This window comes from Homarus americanus, unplaced genomic scaffold (assembly GCF_018991925.1).
Source record: "Homarus americanus isolate GMGI-L3 unplaced genomic scaffold, GMGI_Hamer_2.0 scaffold48354, whole genome shotgun sequence".
Lineage (NCBI taxonomy): Eukaryota > Metazoa > Arthropoda > Malacostraca > Decapoda > Nephropidae > Homarus > Homarus americanus.
The window spans coordinates 8,973,899-8,990,348 of NW_024723833.1; the positions used below are offsets into that span (position 1 = coordinate 8,973,899).

The following is a 16,450-nucleotide window of genomic DNA, read 5'->3' on the forward strand; positions in this document are numbered from 1 at the left end:
TTTAATCGATTCATAATTGTAATTTATGTCTTTCAGATCCAATAAAATAATCTAGGAATTTTATTGGAAAGATATTGTTCAGTAATGTAACATGTTGTATTTAAAGTGGATAAAATACAGTTTCCCTATTCATTTAGTTGGAGCTAATACTTCTCTATATGCTTAAAAGTAGTGAAAAATCCAGTGTCATTCAGTTTAAACAAATTGATTATATATATATATATATATATATATATATATATATATATATATATATATATATATATATTATATATATATATATATATATATATATATATATATATATATATATATATATATATATATATATATATATATATATATATATATATATATATATATATATATATATATATATATATATAATCGGTGACACAGCATAGTATTAAACAATATTATGGCTAAGAACTCTCGTTTAACGTGATCAGTTATTCTCTTGTATATCATGAAATGTAGTAGAAAATAAAATGAATAATTTTAGTAAACTAAAGAATATTTTTGAAACTCTTGCTAGAAAATAAGGCTAGAGAGATCCACCGAGCGATGATCATCATCCGAGAGAAGAGCCTGTGTGAAGCTATAATGTACCATGGTTGTGTGTGATTCTTGTGAAAGATGGTATAATTTTTTGAAGATGGATTGAGGCTAAACTGTTGATGGTACGGGACTTCAAAAGTCTTTGGGGAGAAGTTTAACATAAAATTGTTACCAGTGCACGTGACTGTTGTTTGGAATTGTGGTTTAATCAAAGACCTCCATTGTAAAGAAGAGGTGATGGAATCCAGTGGAGATGAATATATATTTGTAGGATCCAGGAGAATAGTCTAAGGGTTGCACCAAAGCACAATAAACTGACAACTGGATACATATGTAATGCTAGTAGTGTTGTCTTTGATGGAATTCTGGAAATCACTGAAGTATCCTCTATACTTCTTAGTAAAGAGGATGGACTGATCTGTGTACACTTATAAATATTGTTTTTATAAGCAAATAAAGGTTGAACCAGTTGTTCCTTGTACATGGAATTTAATTAATTGTTATATAGTTGCAGTGCAGGTAGTAAGCCAGTTTATGCTAATGTGAAACTGATGACATTAGGTACTGTCTGTATATTTCGGTCACATGCTACATTGATTTTATACAGTACTAGATTTGTAATAAGTTTGAGTTGTGAGAATGATGACAGTGGGCCACATTTATGGCTATGACTTTCACAGGGTTGGGTCTGAGCAAGAAAGATAGTAGTTCATAAATTTGTTTTTGATTCATTTCTTTTTTCTTTCTTTTTTCCATATATTATTTAGATTCATATATCATACTTACTTAGTTCTGCAAGAACTCAAAAAATTTAAAAATCAATATACTACATGTAAGGAAACTATTATTTCCCCATTAGTCTTGCTTAGATTTAATTGAAATGATTTGCATGTCCAATTATGGCCCCTATTCTGATTTAACTATGTATTATGCAAATCCACATGTTTACCTTGAATCTAATTTCCCGACCAAGCTTTACAATTTCTGTGGGTTTGTTGGATGGATTACTGTTATTATAAAAAACAACTGAGTAGATATAGAAAATCTTTTCTTGTTACATTTGAATAATGTATAGGAGACAAAACCAGTGTGACGATGGAGTTCTTCTACATTTTAATCCCGTCTCAGTGTCGCCTCCACTTGTGTTCTGAAAGGATGCACGGCAGTAAAGTTGTCTACATCCCTGTATCCCTCAGTTCGGTGAGAGCTTCACCAATTCCCCTGAAAAAGGCTTTACTGCTCTGGATCTTCCTCTGTGTGCGGTGGATTTTTAAGTTTACGCCTTGTCACCTATAGCTTGCTTAAGTCGGTTCTTAAAAGTGCAGAATGCCATACGGGTACAAAGGAAAACTAGGTTACATTGTCTTCACATGGGGCATTCAAGAGGAACAACTTCATACTCTATTATATGGGGTGAGTTTCAAAATAGTACTCAGTGAGCAGAGGACAGTGTCCTTTTCTACATTGTTAGTTTGATATGTATATCGTGAAATCTACTCTTCTCATCTTGAAGTGTATTTGATAATTTTTCAGTGATTTAACCTAACAGATTACTCAACAAGTTATTTACACTATGATGTTACATAATTATATAGTATTTCTTGAACTCACTGAGCTTGTTTTGAAATAGTAACCCATACCCTGCTACTTTGATAACTTAGATTAGAATTCTGAAACACCACCTAAGATACAAATTTTTTACATTGCATTAAATCTGAAAGTTTTAGTCATTAGCTATGTATCTTGAATGTACAGCAGCTGTATGTGTTTCTGGTAAAAGATAAATTGCCAAACAGTAACTTGAATGAAGGTGAAAATGTAAATCTTTAGGTAATGTGCTAGAATTCAGTCTAAGAAATGCAGGTAAACCCTTGAACAAAATCACAACGGTCACCTATTTGGTAATTTTCTTAGAAATGTAGATACCATTGCAGGACAATATTCAAGGGATTTATTGTGATATGCCTAGGATCCAAAAGAAGAACTTCTAGAATGGATTTTGTAATCAACCAATTGCTGGACAATTTGGGTATGTTTAGAGAATGAACTCTCCATCAGCTGGAGAGCTCATGAACTTGATCTTGTTATCCTGTCATCCACAATGTGAGGTAGGTTTTGATGTCACTCTTGAGAGGTATTCATTAACTGGTCGATTGACTGGAGACTTGGATGCCTTGGGTCAAGTTATTGGTCCTCCATCTGACAGAGTATTGACTTTCTAATCTTACTCTGCACCTACACCTGTCTTTCAAGAAATATAAGCACAAAATTTGGTTATTCTAATACTTTGTGCCAAAAAAAAAGATAACACTTCAGCTAATAAGGCTCATATTGATAGCACAACAGAGAAGAAAATGTACTTTGATACATGAATACACTTTTATTGAATACTACAATCATAAGTTAAGAAATTTTGGACTCCTTTTATAAAGTAGTCTTATTTCTAAAATCTTGTTATAGTGCAGTGTATTTACTGTGGTGTACCAAAAAAAAAAAAAAGATGACAAACTTTTGCTTCCCTGAGGCATCTCTGGCATAACAAGTGATGCTGAGCCATAACAAATACCTGTGTTGGCTGGTGTCACTCATTATGACACTAGTCTCTGCTTCCCTAGTTACAGGATGGCTAATCACTTAAAGTTCAGACAGCAGAGAAGAGGCTATTTGGTCCTGTAGTGACACTCTTGGTCATCTGACTGCCCTGCCTTATGCCAACGATTTTATATATCATAATTTAAATTTGCCTAAAATGCCAAAGTCTTGAAAATAGTATTAGGTATTTTGTTTTCTTATAATGAATTTGAACATGTTTTCTTTTATAGTTTAGAGATGTATAATTTTATGAATATATTTATGAAGGAGGGTAAAGTTTATTTCAGTTTACCAAGTTGTATCTTCACCAGAAACATAAAGCTAAATAATTTTTATGTTCAAAGAAAATGACCATGCAAAAGACAGGGCACTCAGTACACTTTAAAGTTCTCTGTAAAGAAGACATTTTTGATAGGGAGGCAATTAATTATATGAAAAAGGCATTGAAATTAGTTTTGTTCTTAATATTTTTATGGCTTAATGTTGTAGATATTAATGAGAATTTTAGTGGTTCAATATTGACTACTACATGTAAAGCACACAATTTGCTGTAGTTCCAGTAATAAATTTTCAGGTTTGTGCTCAAAATGGTCATTGGGGATTATCTCAGTTTAAGTATTGTTTTTCTGTAACTTGAAGCTGGTCAAGGCTTTGTTGATGCTTGAGTGGTGAAGAGAGTTTTTTTGATCCCTCATGGCAGCTTCTGGTACTGCACATATCAGATCATAGTGGAAAGTGTGACATTATTTATTAAGTTGGAAACTGTACCAAAAATACACAACCTAGAGAGATAAAGGAATTAGGTTTAGCATTTTTGGACACAGGACAACATTACAGTTTTATGCTTAATTTTCCTTGTTTTTTTCTTCTGTTTTGTCTCCATGGTAAAGTGACTAGCTTTGTGAAGGATATTGATGAACTTCTTAAAATCTAAATAACTGAATGTGATACATTTGGTAATTTTGGGCCATCAGTAGAACTTTGATAATGTTCATTTTCCAGTTCATATTTTAGTGAAACTGAACCTTGTTGAAGTATTATCCAAGGTTGAAAATAGCTGAACCTATCACATTTTGCAACTTAAAAATACCAAAGTTTTAGACTAAGGTTTACTTCCACTTACAGCCCCAACTAGAAGCTGCCCTCCAATCTAAGACCTCCTCCCCTCCAACCTCACCCCCTCCCCCCAAAAAATCTGCTACCTCCCCGAGTGCACATGGTCACTCGTTATCTCCGGCATGCTGTGCTTGCTCTTCTCCTAAGTCTCCCAGTCACTCTACTTGTGTTACCAAGATCCTGAATTGAAGTTGAACATCCTGCTATGTTGAAAATTCAATAATAAAGATTTGACCTTGTGGTGGATTATATTGGCAACCTTCTTTGCTTGAAAATTTGTTAAGAATTTTCTTGTAACGTGAATAAAGTGTTTCAGTAGATGAGCCAGGAGCCAAATTACTGTGTACATGGATGTATCATTGGGAATGGATGAGAAGTGTAACAGGTTCAGCCTACCCAAATAAATACAAATTTTGTTTTGTGTAATTTTAAAACTAATCTGTTTATATCTTTATATATTTTAATTTTTTGCATTCAAAGAAGGATGGCACCTGAGGAGTCTGTTTCCATAAAATTTGTCATAATTATCTCAGTGTGATCAAGGTGTTTTCAACTCCTCAGTTATAATCAGATCATACAAATTCTAGTACAGGGGGTCCTTATTATAAGTGGTTAATAGGGACCAGAAGAAAGCCACCAATAATGAAACCAATTATAACTAGGAATTAATTCCCATAAGAATTAATAGGATTAGGGTCTGATCAGGCCCATCACATTGTAAGTGACTCAAAGTTTAATTTAATTTGGTATCTTTTAACTGTTAAATATGTACTGTACCTTACAAACATTTGTTAAACATTTGATTACTCATTATTTTATTAAATTATTTAACTTTACAACTCATTTAAGGTGCTTAAAAGTCGTTTGGGGTCAGTGTGTTGATGTGGCATGAGCTACCTAACCATGCACTTGCACACTCATTGAGAGATGCTCACCACTTCTCTTTCATGTAACTTCTAATTTTACATCCATCCCATAGCTACTACGCTCCCTTTTAGCCACTACACCACCTTGCTTCGGTTTGGAACTGATGACAACAAAAATAGTCCACCAATGTCACCAAAAACACAACAAAGTTGATAATTTTAGTTCTTGGAGCACTTCAAATATTGCCTGTGGACACAGGTGACTGGTATTGAGCATGCATAGTGCACGTGAGAAGGATGAACTTTAAGAGAACGGGAGGCGGACGGGAATTTCAATTGCTCAAACACTTGTGCTCCCAAAGATTGACTGATTTCAGACTTAGAATCCAATTAACTGAGGGTTTTTTTTGTACATGTAGGTTCACAATTATTTGACCACTTTAGTGCGAAACCACTTATAATGAAGACACTTATAACGAGGACCCCTTGTATTAATTTAGGCATCACACCAGTTAAGCACTTGCCAAATTCTTGTACTCAGAAAAGAAAGTGGAAAGATTGAGTGTTGCATTAGCAAATGAATAAATCCGCATACTGCCAAAGTAGGAAAATACCAAATGATATTAAACTAGGATATACAAAGCTATATGGAAGCCATTGAGGCGTGTTGGTTTGTTGTTCAGCTGTGTTTATTTGGTTGTAAACAGATTTTTCTGTTTGTGAACAAAATACAAATGCAACATCTCGTGTTGTTATTGTCAAACATGCATACACTTGTACTACTTTTTGGAGTCAAATTGTGTGAGGTCAAGGTCATTGATTTTAAAAAGTTACCCATTTGATCCCAGCACCAGGGATCAGTATCTCAACCAAAGGCTCTATAGTTCTAGGATAGTGTTGATAATAGCACTGTGGGGGGAAAGTCAAAGGAAAGCACATCTTTCTTTGATGCATTTGAGCATAATTTATCACTGGGACTAATTGATGTACTTCTCCATGTAAAATTTGTATATGTACTTAAATCGGATCATTTACAAAGAAAAAAAACGTGGAATTTTGGGATAAGTGGTGGAAAACTTCCGAGTGTAAGGTGTGAAGGCAAAGTAACATTAGGCAATAAATACTTGTTTGAGTAATGTATGTTTTAAAGCTCTTACTGACAGGTGTAGGGCTACAGTGGGTATAATATGGGAAGGCTATATATAACCTGTGTATTTTATGTCAATGGAAAGTGGTGCTTAATGAATCTATGTAAAATTTTCAGTCGGTCACACACATCCTCCACTTGAACTGTTGATTAGCCAACAGTGATACTTGAAGCATTAACTGAAAATAATGCTATCTGGCAACTGCAAGTCTTGCTTTAGTTTCTCTTGTTTTTTTTAGGTGTAATTCAATTTTGTGAAATGGGATCACAAATTAATTAATAAATGCTATAGTAGTTTTTCAAAAGATTATTGCAAAAACAAAAGATATAGTTAAGAATTTAGTATATTTCGAAATAACATAATATAATACGTACTACTGTAATTTCTCAATTTAATGAACTATTTCGATCCGGCCCTTTCTGTTAAATCAAAATTTCCGCTAAATCGAACTTATAATTATTTCTGCTCGATTTAGCAAACTAGCTTGCTAAATCGAGCGTGATTCCATTAATTCTGTGTCGAGTGTGCCACTTGGCGCATGGGATTTGTTTACATCTGCTCAGTCTGTGTCCTGCCGCCACCGCATGTGTTGTTCACTGCTACCACTCGGTCTACATCTTGGTCGACTAACTACTGTGCTAGACATCATGCCAAAAGTCTCTCGGAAGTCTCAGAAAGGAAGTGGTGTGGGGGAGAAAGTTAAAAGATTGCAGCTATCAACTGGAAAAATGTTTGTAAATTATAGAAAATATTTACAAATACTGAACCCCCTAGCTTAAGGTAAGCCATGAGTAATGCTTTTAATGTTTTTATGTACATGTCATGTGTTTGAGGTGTCTCTGTAGGTGTGAACGTATTAATGGAAGTGATCTCGATTTAGCGAACTAGTTCACTATATAATATAAAAAATTCCTTCAGCTAAATTGAGAATTCGTTAATCGGATTCCGTTAAATCGAGAGTATACTGTACATGAGATTATTGCTCAGGGACAATCGGGAATAATTTGCAGAGTTGGAATCGAACTCCAAAATGAAAAGGTTTGCATTAATTGTGTTTAGCTGAAATGATTATCAAAAAAAATAATACAACTTAAAATAATATTCATACTCACCCCATTTATGCCATGTCTTTGCTAAATATGTAAACAAATACTTTCCATACATACTGCCTATATGCTTAAATAAACATTTACAGTCACAGTTTGTACTCTAGTTTTTATATGAAAATTAATTGTTATTTGTAATCCGAAGTTACTGTATGTTTAACACCAAGGAATAAAATATATAGCATTAAATCTTTCCATTTAACAGTCATTCGTTATTTAGAAAAAATTAAAACTTAACTAAGTTGCTAAATTATAGAAATGCTTATTCAATTAATAATTATTTTAGAGTAAGAAAATGCCGTTCATATTGTTCTGAAGTAAAACAACTTATAAAAAAGTGTTATTGGCTTTTGTTGCTGTACAGTAAAACTCCCACGATTCAAAACAATAGGGGCTCCAGCGCTTACGAAATATGAGATTTGACAAATTACAATAGACACCTCCTCCCGAGGGAAAAACAAACAAAACTATGGTACTATTTCGTTATCTGCCCCAATATAAATTTTAACATTTCTAAGTTCAATACCAGATTTAAGGTTATCAGATATAATGGCTCAATCACTGGGCAATGGTGGAAAAAGCATGTGTGATAGACCCTGACCAATTGTCTGACAGATCTGACACACATGTAAAATTGTTTACACTTAGGTAGGCGGCTGCATCCCATGGTGATATGTGCATCATACATACCTGTAAATGTCTCTCATAATTCAAAATTTTACCAAATATGTATAATGAATATATTTATACATACAGATGGTCCCCGACTTACATACAAATTAGACTTATGAACTCCCTCAGGAACGGAACCCGTTCGTAACCCGGGGAACCCGTGTATATACTGTGTAGTATATATATATTTGGATGGTATATGACTATTACTCTTAATACCTGTCTTGAAGCGTTTTACTTTAAAAAATATGAGGGAATGCCAGAGAAAGGTCAGGCAGCAAGAAATTCGGTTAAGGAGTTCTTTAATATACCATATTATATGGGCGTCCAGCCCACTGTTGGAGAGTGGTCAGTCACTTGCTCGGCTCGCGTCGAGTCACTAGATATTGCTGCCTGAACGAATCATACTGAAAAGGATGACATTGCTACCTAGGCCAATTGTACTGTATGTAGTGCAGGGTGTACTGTATAACAAATACATACTGTATGTTAAGAGAGTTGTGTCTGTAACTTTACACAGGAGAGTAAGTTAAATTAGGAAAACCTGAAAATAAAAGAAAGATGATGGTAACCAAAGAGTTAAGTGAAGATCCGTCAAAGGTTGTTCACTTCACAGAGAAAATGACTTGGGTAGCATTAGGTTTTGTCAATTTATATTATACATGTCATCATAAAAACACTGTACTATATGGAATTTGTGCAGTACTTTGACTTATTATTTGTACATCTCATATTTCTTTATTAGATGCAAATTTTTTTATCAAAATTAAGTGCCTATTAACTGTAACTTTTATTGTAATTCCTTGAAAGATATTCTGCAAAGAAACTTTTTTTTTCAGAATTGGGCCAGTAAGAGAGATTAATGATGTGTGAGTCCCTATAGATATTCATCCCAAATAAGAAATTACAAACTTATTAGACAAGTAAGCACACAGTACTCACTCATTGTTAAAAGAATATGGTAAGTCTCTGATGTCTTATGTATTTTGTTCTAACTAATCCAAAATGTTATTGTCCTATAAATCTTGTGGGGTACGGGTTGTGGGTTCACACTCAGGATGGGATGGAGAAAGGAAAGTCACAATGTGCTCTCTGTATACATATTGTATTGGATGTACAGTGTAGCTTGGTGCTGGGAAGGCAGCGTGGTTACAAGCGTTGAGTAGAGAGAGCTGGTTGGTGAGGATGCTCAGAGGAGGACCAGCTTGTGGGTCGCCATGCTCGCCGGCGGGAGCGAGGGCCGCCAGGCAGGAGTGGAGGAGGAGGAGATGTTGCTAGAATACTGGCTGTAGGTAGAAAGAGAGGTAGGTCACCACGAGGTCAGGTCTTATATAGCAGAGGTAGGCGTGGCTTAATAGTTGACCTCCCGTCATGTAAAGCGGCGCTGGTTGACCTAGACCACGAGGCATACACTGGGGAATTCGCGGGGTCGGCTACTCAGCGACAAACAGCGTTTGTAGGGGAGGAATCCACTACAATACTCCCCCTTCCCTCCAGGCAGTTTAGGAGACTTGTTGTCTGCAGGGTTGCATCCCACATGTGAGGCAGAACGGGCGGTGCAGGAGACTTGTTGTCGGCTGGGTTGTATGCCACATGTGAGACATAACGGCGAGGGCGTGGATGAGCCGGCCGCTAGTGGAGACAACTTTGTCTAGATACACGAGATCTGTGGGAGGAGAGAGGGAGAAGGAGGGTTGTGGAGGCGATGAATGTTGTCCTTCCCTCGCGGCAGGTACAGAGTCCTCAGATGCGCCTGCTGGGGTGTGTGGGTCTGGGTCAGGAGCAGGGGGTGCGTCAGGAAGAGGGTGCATGACAGCAGCAGGGTCCACGACAGCAGCAGGGTACAGGACAGTAGCAGGAAGTACCTGAGGAGAAAAAAAAAGGGTGTGTGGGGCCGCACTCAGGCGCATGGCCCGCGTCGGGAGAAGGGGCTGCCAGGCAGGAGCGGAGGATGGTCCGCGTCAGGAGGAGGGTCCAGGACAGTGGCAGGGGGTACTGCTGGGCCGGGGGCGGCGTCTGAGGCAGGACGGGTGTGTTGGGGTTGGTAGGACGTGGTGCTTGGGGCAGGAAGAGGAGCTGGTGTCTGCTTAGAGAAGCAGTGCTGCTCTAGGGTGTCTAACCTGCGGTGTAGAGACAGTAGCTGTAGAGTCGATGAGAGCTGCCTCTGTGTGGATAAGCCAGTCTTCTATGTTGCTTGAAGACTGGGAGAGTGATCGGTTTCTCCTCCATCCTGTGTGAGTGCGAATCTCCGGGGGTCACCATTTGTAGGGTACGGGATGTTTCTCCTCCATCCTGTGTGTGTGGTCACTCCGGGGTCACCATTTGTGGGGTACGAGTTGTTGGTTCGCACTCAGGATGGGATGAAGAAAGGAAACTCACAATGTGCTCTCTGTATACATATTGTATTGGATGTACAGTGCAGCTTGGTGCTGGGAAGGCAGCGTGGTTACAAGCGTTGAGTAGATAGAGCTGGTTGGTGAGGATGCTCAGAGGAGGACCAGCTTGTGGGTCGCCATGCTCACCGGCGGGAGCAAGGGCCGCCAGGCAGGAGTGGAGGAGGAGGTCTTGCTTGAATACTGGCTGTAGGTAGAAAGAGAGGTAGGTCACCACGGGGTCAGGTTTTATACAGCGGAGGTAGGCGTGGCTTAATAGTTGACCTCCGTCATGTAAAGCGGCCCTGGTTGACCTAGACCACGAGGCATACACTGGGGGATTCGCGGGGTCGGCTACTCAGCGACAAACAGCGTTTGTAGGGGAGGAATCCACTACAATCTAACTGATATTGTAATATAGAAATTGCAAATTGATCTGCATAATGACAAATGTATGAAGAGAAAGAAACGTGTCAAAAATAGGTATGTTCGTGAGTTTTGTTAAGCCATCGTTATTATGTATGTGTGTGAAACATGAACTTTGGATGTGAAAAAAGGATTAAGTTAGAGATGACTGACATTGTGTTTAAATGGGTTTTAGTAAATGAGAGGCAGAAATAGGGAGATGTGGAATTGAAAGATGTACTGTAGTTATTAAAGAACAGATCAGAGTCTGCTCAGGTGGTATCGCAAATGAAAGAATGGGATGTGAGAGATTGGTAAAGGGGTGTACAGTATTATCAGTGGTGGCTGGGAGAAGGGAAAGTAAAAAAAAAACGACAGTGTGTGGGTGGGTAGGCGGTGTGTGGGTAGACTGTGTATGTGTGTATGTAGACGGTGTACTGTATGTGCGTGGGTAGACGGTGTGTGTGTGTGTAGTTTTAAACACAACACCTCTAAAAAACTAATTAATCTTTCTATCTATCTATCTATTACTAATAAGTGTAAACAAGCCAATTGCCTCATTATCGGAGTCCGTAAGTAATTCGTCTACATTTATCCCCGCAAAGTTTCCCAAGTTAAATATTTACTGATTTTAAAATTATAATATTAATATTAAATAAAATTAATGAATTGGTAAAAACATTATTAAAATTTGAGGATTATTTTTGGATTTAATTGTGTACTGTTTATAGGTAATGTTGGCTGCCATGTTGAGTCGACAGATCGGTACAGTTGGCTTCTCTGTTTAAACCTTAATGTGTCCGAATACCCTGTGGCATTTAAACTTAAATATTCGCCTTTATATTTAATTTTTTACTTAAATTTGTTCTCTATTTACAATTGTTTATTATTTTTTTATTATATTTATATTCCTAAATGATTTAATTTACCATAAATATGTATTAAGATTTATAAATACGAAGAAGTTTGTATTTATTATATTTAATCATTCGGACGAGATGGTGTAAGGAGGAGGGCAGGAAGGAGGGAAGATTTAAATATATGCTTCATATTTTAAGTGTTTATATCTACCGACTCCGACTCCACAAGCCGAAATTTCCTCCGACTCCGACTCCACAGCCCTGGTTTATATGGATGAATTTAACGATATTTCGTGTATATTTTGGCTATAGACACTGTGATGTCTCGTTTCATTTTATTAAGTTACACCTTGATTTAAATGTGCTAATTATGAGTTATTGATGCACGATCGGGTGGTGTATGGTGCAGGTTAGTAGTGTCTTCGAGGTAGTAGATAATGACGAAAATTACGATGTTATTTACTTAGACGTTAGCAAAGCGTTTGAGTACCGCGTCGGAGGGGTAAGTTTTAAATTGGATAAAATCATGGCTCGCCGCTAGAACACAGAGGGTCAGCGTAGATGGTGTTAAATCTGAGTGGGGCTGTGTAACCAGTGGGGTTCCCCAGGGGTCGGTACTGGGCTCACTCTTGTTCATAATGTACATATACGATCTAGATACTGGGATCAGCAGTGACATAAGCAAGTTTGCGGCAGATTAATTCGGGGCAGGATGCAAATGCACTACAGGAGTATTAAAATAGACGGCAGGAGTAGTCAGAAAAATGACAAATGGTATTCGACACCAGCAAGTGCAGCGTACTTAATATTGGAAGAACAAATACTGTCAATGTATTCCGCCTTAACATCAACCTAGTGAAGTCGACTTGTGCTGGACTTGAGGGGGGGGGGGGTTACTTGTAACCCCGGACCTACGGCCTAAAAAACTGTGCGTTAATGTTTGAAAAAAGGCGAACCAATTAGGTTTTATATCTAGAAGTTTAATTAGTGCAGAGGTCATATTGCAACTATATCTTGGTGCCCTTATTATAGAATGGATATCAATTCACTGGAGTCGGTGCAGCGATGGACATAAATGATTCCGGGAATTAGTAAACTTCCATATCAAGGTAAAGAAACTAAACTTGTGTTCCCTAGAAAGACGGAGTGCGGGGATATATGATAGAGGTATTTAAGTGGGTGAAAGAAATCAAAGGAGATATAAAGTTCATATATCCGAGCAGGATAGGGCCCGTAGCAACGGAATGAAGTCGGATAAGTTTAGGTTTAGGAGGGAGATAGGAAGGAACTGGTTCACAAATAGGGTGGTAGATGAGTGGAACAAGCTTAGTAACTTTGTAGTAAGTACTGGAATGCTGGAAGTTTTAAAAGGGGGCTAGATAGATTCATGGATGATAGTGGTAGTAACTCGACGGGAGCTTAATGCACAGGCTAACCGGCCTATTGCGGACTCATGTTCATACGATGCAGGTGTGGGGTGTAGGTGTATGGTGCAGGTTTGTGGTGGTGTACAGTAAAAAAACGTTGACCAATGATAGCTACTGCTTATTTCCGTAAACTATTGTAGGAAATCGTCAATGGAACAGTTTTAAGGAAATGGTTTGAGATATTCTATTACTTTCGTATGCATTGTTTTGTTATTTTGAGACGTTTTACTTGTGGAGTTTGTTAATTGACGTTACTGTTTGAAATTATTTTTGTTACTTTTAGGAACATTGGTACAGTATTTTCATGAAGATTTTTGTTACTTTAAAGACTTCTAAAGTCTTTTCTGTAGTTTTTTTATTACTTTTACGATAATTTTACTAATTTTGGTATTCGTGCAAGTATTTTGGTAGTTTTGTTATTTTCACGTTACTTTGTTTTTAGTGTACTTTTGTGCCAAGATAAATTAAAGTTTTTACTTCGTCCTGGGTAATAATTGAGTAGGTGGAAACTTTCAAAAATTGTTTTATAGAAATTATTCATACTTGTGTCTTGATACATAGTTTACATTAATATTTAGTCTTGTATTCTAGGTTTTATTCCACTTATTCATATATTACATTAATAGTTAGTCTTCATTCTAGTTTTTTTGCAACTTGGTGTTCATATTGGACGTTGGTGTTCATATTGGACGTTGATGCTCATATTGGACGTTGGTGTTCATATTGGACGTTGATGCTCATATTGGACGTTGGTGTTCATATTGGACGTTGATGCTCATATTGGATGTTGATGCTCATAATGTATTCTATTTTGTATACAATTTAATATTTTACGTTAATATTTAGTAATTATTAGTTTTTATACAACTTATTCATATTTTACGTTAATATTTAGTCTTTATTCTTGTCATTATACATTTTATTTATTTTAAGTCGATATGAAGTCATTATTCTAGTGTTTTTATTTACATTAATAATATGTTGTTAATATTTAGTCTAGTATACTAGTTTTTTAAAGTTATTTACAGTACAGTATATTGTTAAAATTTAGTCTTATTCTAGTTTTGTTGCTATTTATTCATATTTTAATATTTAGTCCTATACTAGTTTTTCTACAATTTATTAGTTTACGTTAAAATTTAGTCTATATTGTAGTTTTTATACAACTTCATATTTTACGTTAATATTCGTATTTTACATTAATATTAGTTTTTATTCCAGTTTTTGTACAACTTTATCATATTTTACATTAATTTTTAATATTTTTTCTAGTTTTTATACTTCATGTTAATATTTGGTCTTTATTCTAGTTTATACAATTTATTGCTTGTCACTGTTGAAGGTACAGGACAACCCTCCTCGTTACTGCCTCCTTGATCGTAAACGTTGACGGTATTGAAGCTGTCCTCCATTTGTGGGATTTGGGGTCATTTTTATTAAAGGTAAGAATAAGTTTTTTTTTTTGTATTTATTGAAGACAAAAATTGGGGGGTTAAGTTTTTGGCAACTTTTTATTTATGATAAAATTAGTTTGAAGTAAAAAATAAAATATTAGACATTCTGGGTGTGATAAAATTGCAGTTTTGCTCTTATAAGAAATATAGGTTTTTCTCATTGTAGTTGGTGGGATTGAAACCCAAGCAAATCACGTCTCCGATGGTAAGGGTTTTTTCTCTGGAAAATTGGTCACAATATTAGGGTTTATAGGTAATTCAACCCTAATGGCAGTGCAATATAATTTGTGAGTTTCTGAAGTGTATTGACCATTTCTGTTAACCATTTGCAACACAAGTGGTATTAGAAAAGTTGTTACAATTGAGGAGATTTAACTTCTGGCAAAGCTAAATTTGGTCTTGGGAGTGAAAATACAATACCACTACTTACAGTATTCATATTTTACTTTATTTTAATGGTTTTTATATAGTTTCTTATTTTGGGCTTTGTACCAATTTTCTATTCATATTTTTAACAGATGGATCCAGTTGGTTGTGTTGATTACTGTTGTGTTAAAGGTGTAGAAGAAAAAGACCAGATTGCTGCCTCGGTGATCATAGTTAAGGATACATGAAGTTCCTTGTGTCGTCCATCGAGGTAAGATTTTGGGCAGTTTTTATTTATTTTAATACATTAGGCAAGAAACTTTAATGGAAAAATTGGTTTACACGTACTTTAACCATGAGGCTGTACAGTATTTCAATTTGTTTAAAGATTTAATGAATTATTGTACAATATACTGGGCAGTAACGGTATACTGTACATAATATTTAGTATTACTGAACGTATACATGACGTATAGTACATACTGTATTGCTATACACTACCCACAAAGTTCTTGCACTTACTCGTGCATTACAACGAAACTAATGTGAAAATTGCCGAGGTAGTTTTATTGTTAATTTAATTACTACTTCACCTGTAAATACTATAGATAAACATATGAAATATGGAGTAGCTTCACAAGCAGACCTGCCAACCATTGAGTTGTGCCCATCTGTTCAAGAACTGTGGTGTTCCAAGAGTGCTGTATAGTGTAGGTGTACAAAAACAACATTGACTACTTAATTTTTTAGTTCAGTTGTTAAAATATTATTCATTCCAGGACGGCGATATGAAGATGCAGGACATAACAACCGTGAGAGTGTCTTCAGGCAAACGGAACTCTTGCTGCACTACATTAGAAACCAAACTCTTTCTGCAGTTACAACTTATGGTCCGGGCTAGTCTCATGGTCGTTTGTTTACTAGTGTAGATTAATGATCTGGGTTCACAATTTAAAAATTAAGAGTAATGAGTAATTAGTGTTAATTGCCTTTGAAATTATTTTAGTAGGTTATGTTCTGACCTCGTAGTTTTAAATGGCCTTTATATACATTTTTATAAGTACGTATAGGGTGTTTACTGAGCTAGAAAAGCCAGGAAATATTACAAATACAGTATATGTGAAATTTTATTTGAATTCAGTTCAACTTCAAAATGTTACGTTGACAGCAATCTTGCCATAAAGTAATGCTGTACTGTCACATGTGATGGTCTAAAACATATATTTGATTAATTGGAGTATGTAAGTCTTCATAAAGTGAAGCTGCATCAATTTTATGCTTTTATGTATTTTCTACTTGTGCTCATCAAGACTGGTCTGGCACAGCACAACACATGTATTACAAAATAAAAGTAACTCCTGAAAGTTTGTTTATTTCCAGTCAAAATACAGCCATTCATGGACTTAGAACTATTTTCACCTTGCCCCCAAAATAAGTCACCTATTAAGATAGATTATCAACTTTTTGCGAAATATTACATAATTTTCAGAAATAGATTATCATAGAAA

At 36.0% G+C, this 16,450-nt stretch overlaps 1 long non-coding RNA gene across 2 annotated transcripts; it reads left to right on the forward strand.

Annotated features, from left to right (window-relative positions):
* Positions 1–372: 372 nt before the first annotated feature.
* Positions 373–16,298, forward strand: LOC121863872. Of its 2 annotated transcripts, XR_006088466.1 has the most exons (5): positions 373–7,060; positions 8,898–8,981; positions 14,465–14,564; positions 15,095–15,213; positions 15,722–16,298. It is a non-coding gene; the product is annotated as an uncharacterized LOC121863872 (long non-coding RNA). The 2 variants fall into 2 exon arrangements; XR_006088465.1 differs by lacking the exons at positions 373–7,060; positions 8,898–8,981 and having other exon boundaries at positions 12,674–14,564.
* Positions 16,299–16,450: the final 152 nt, after the last annotated feature.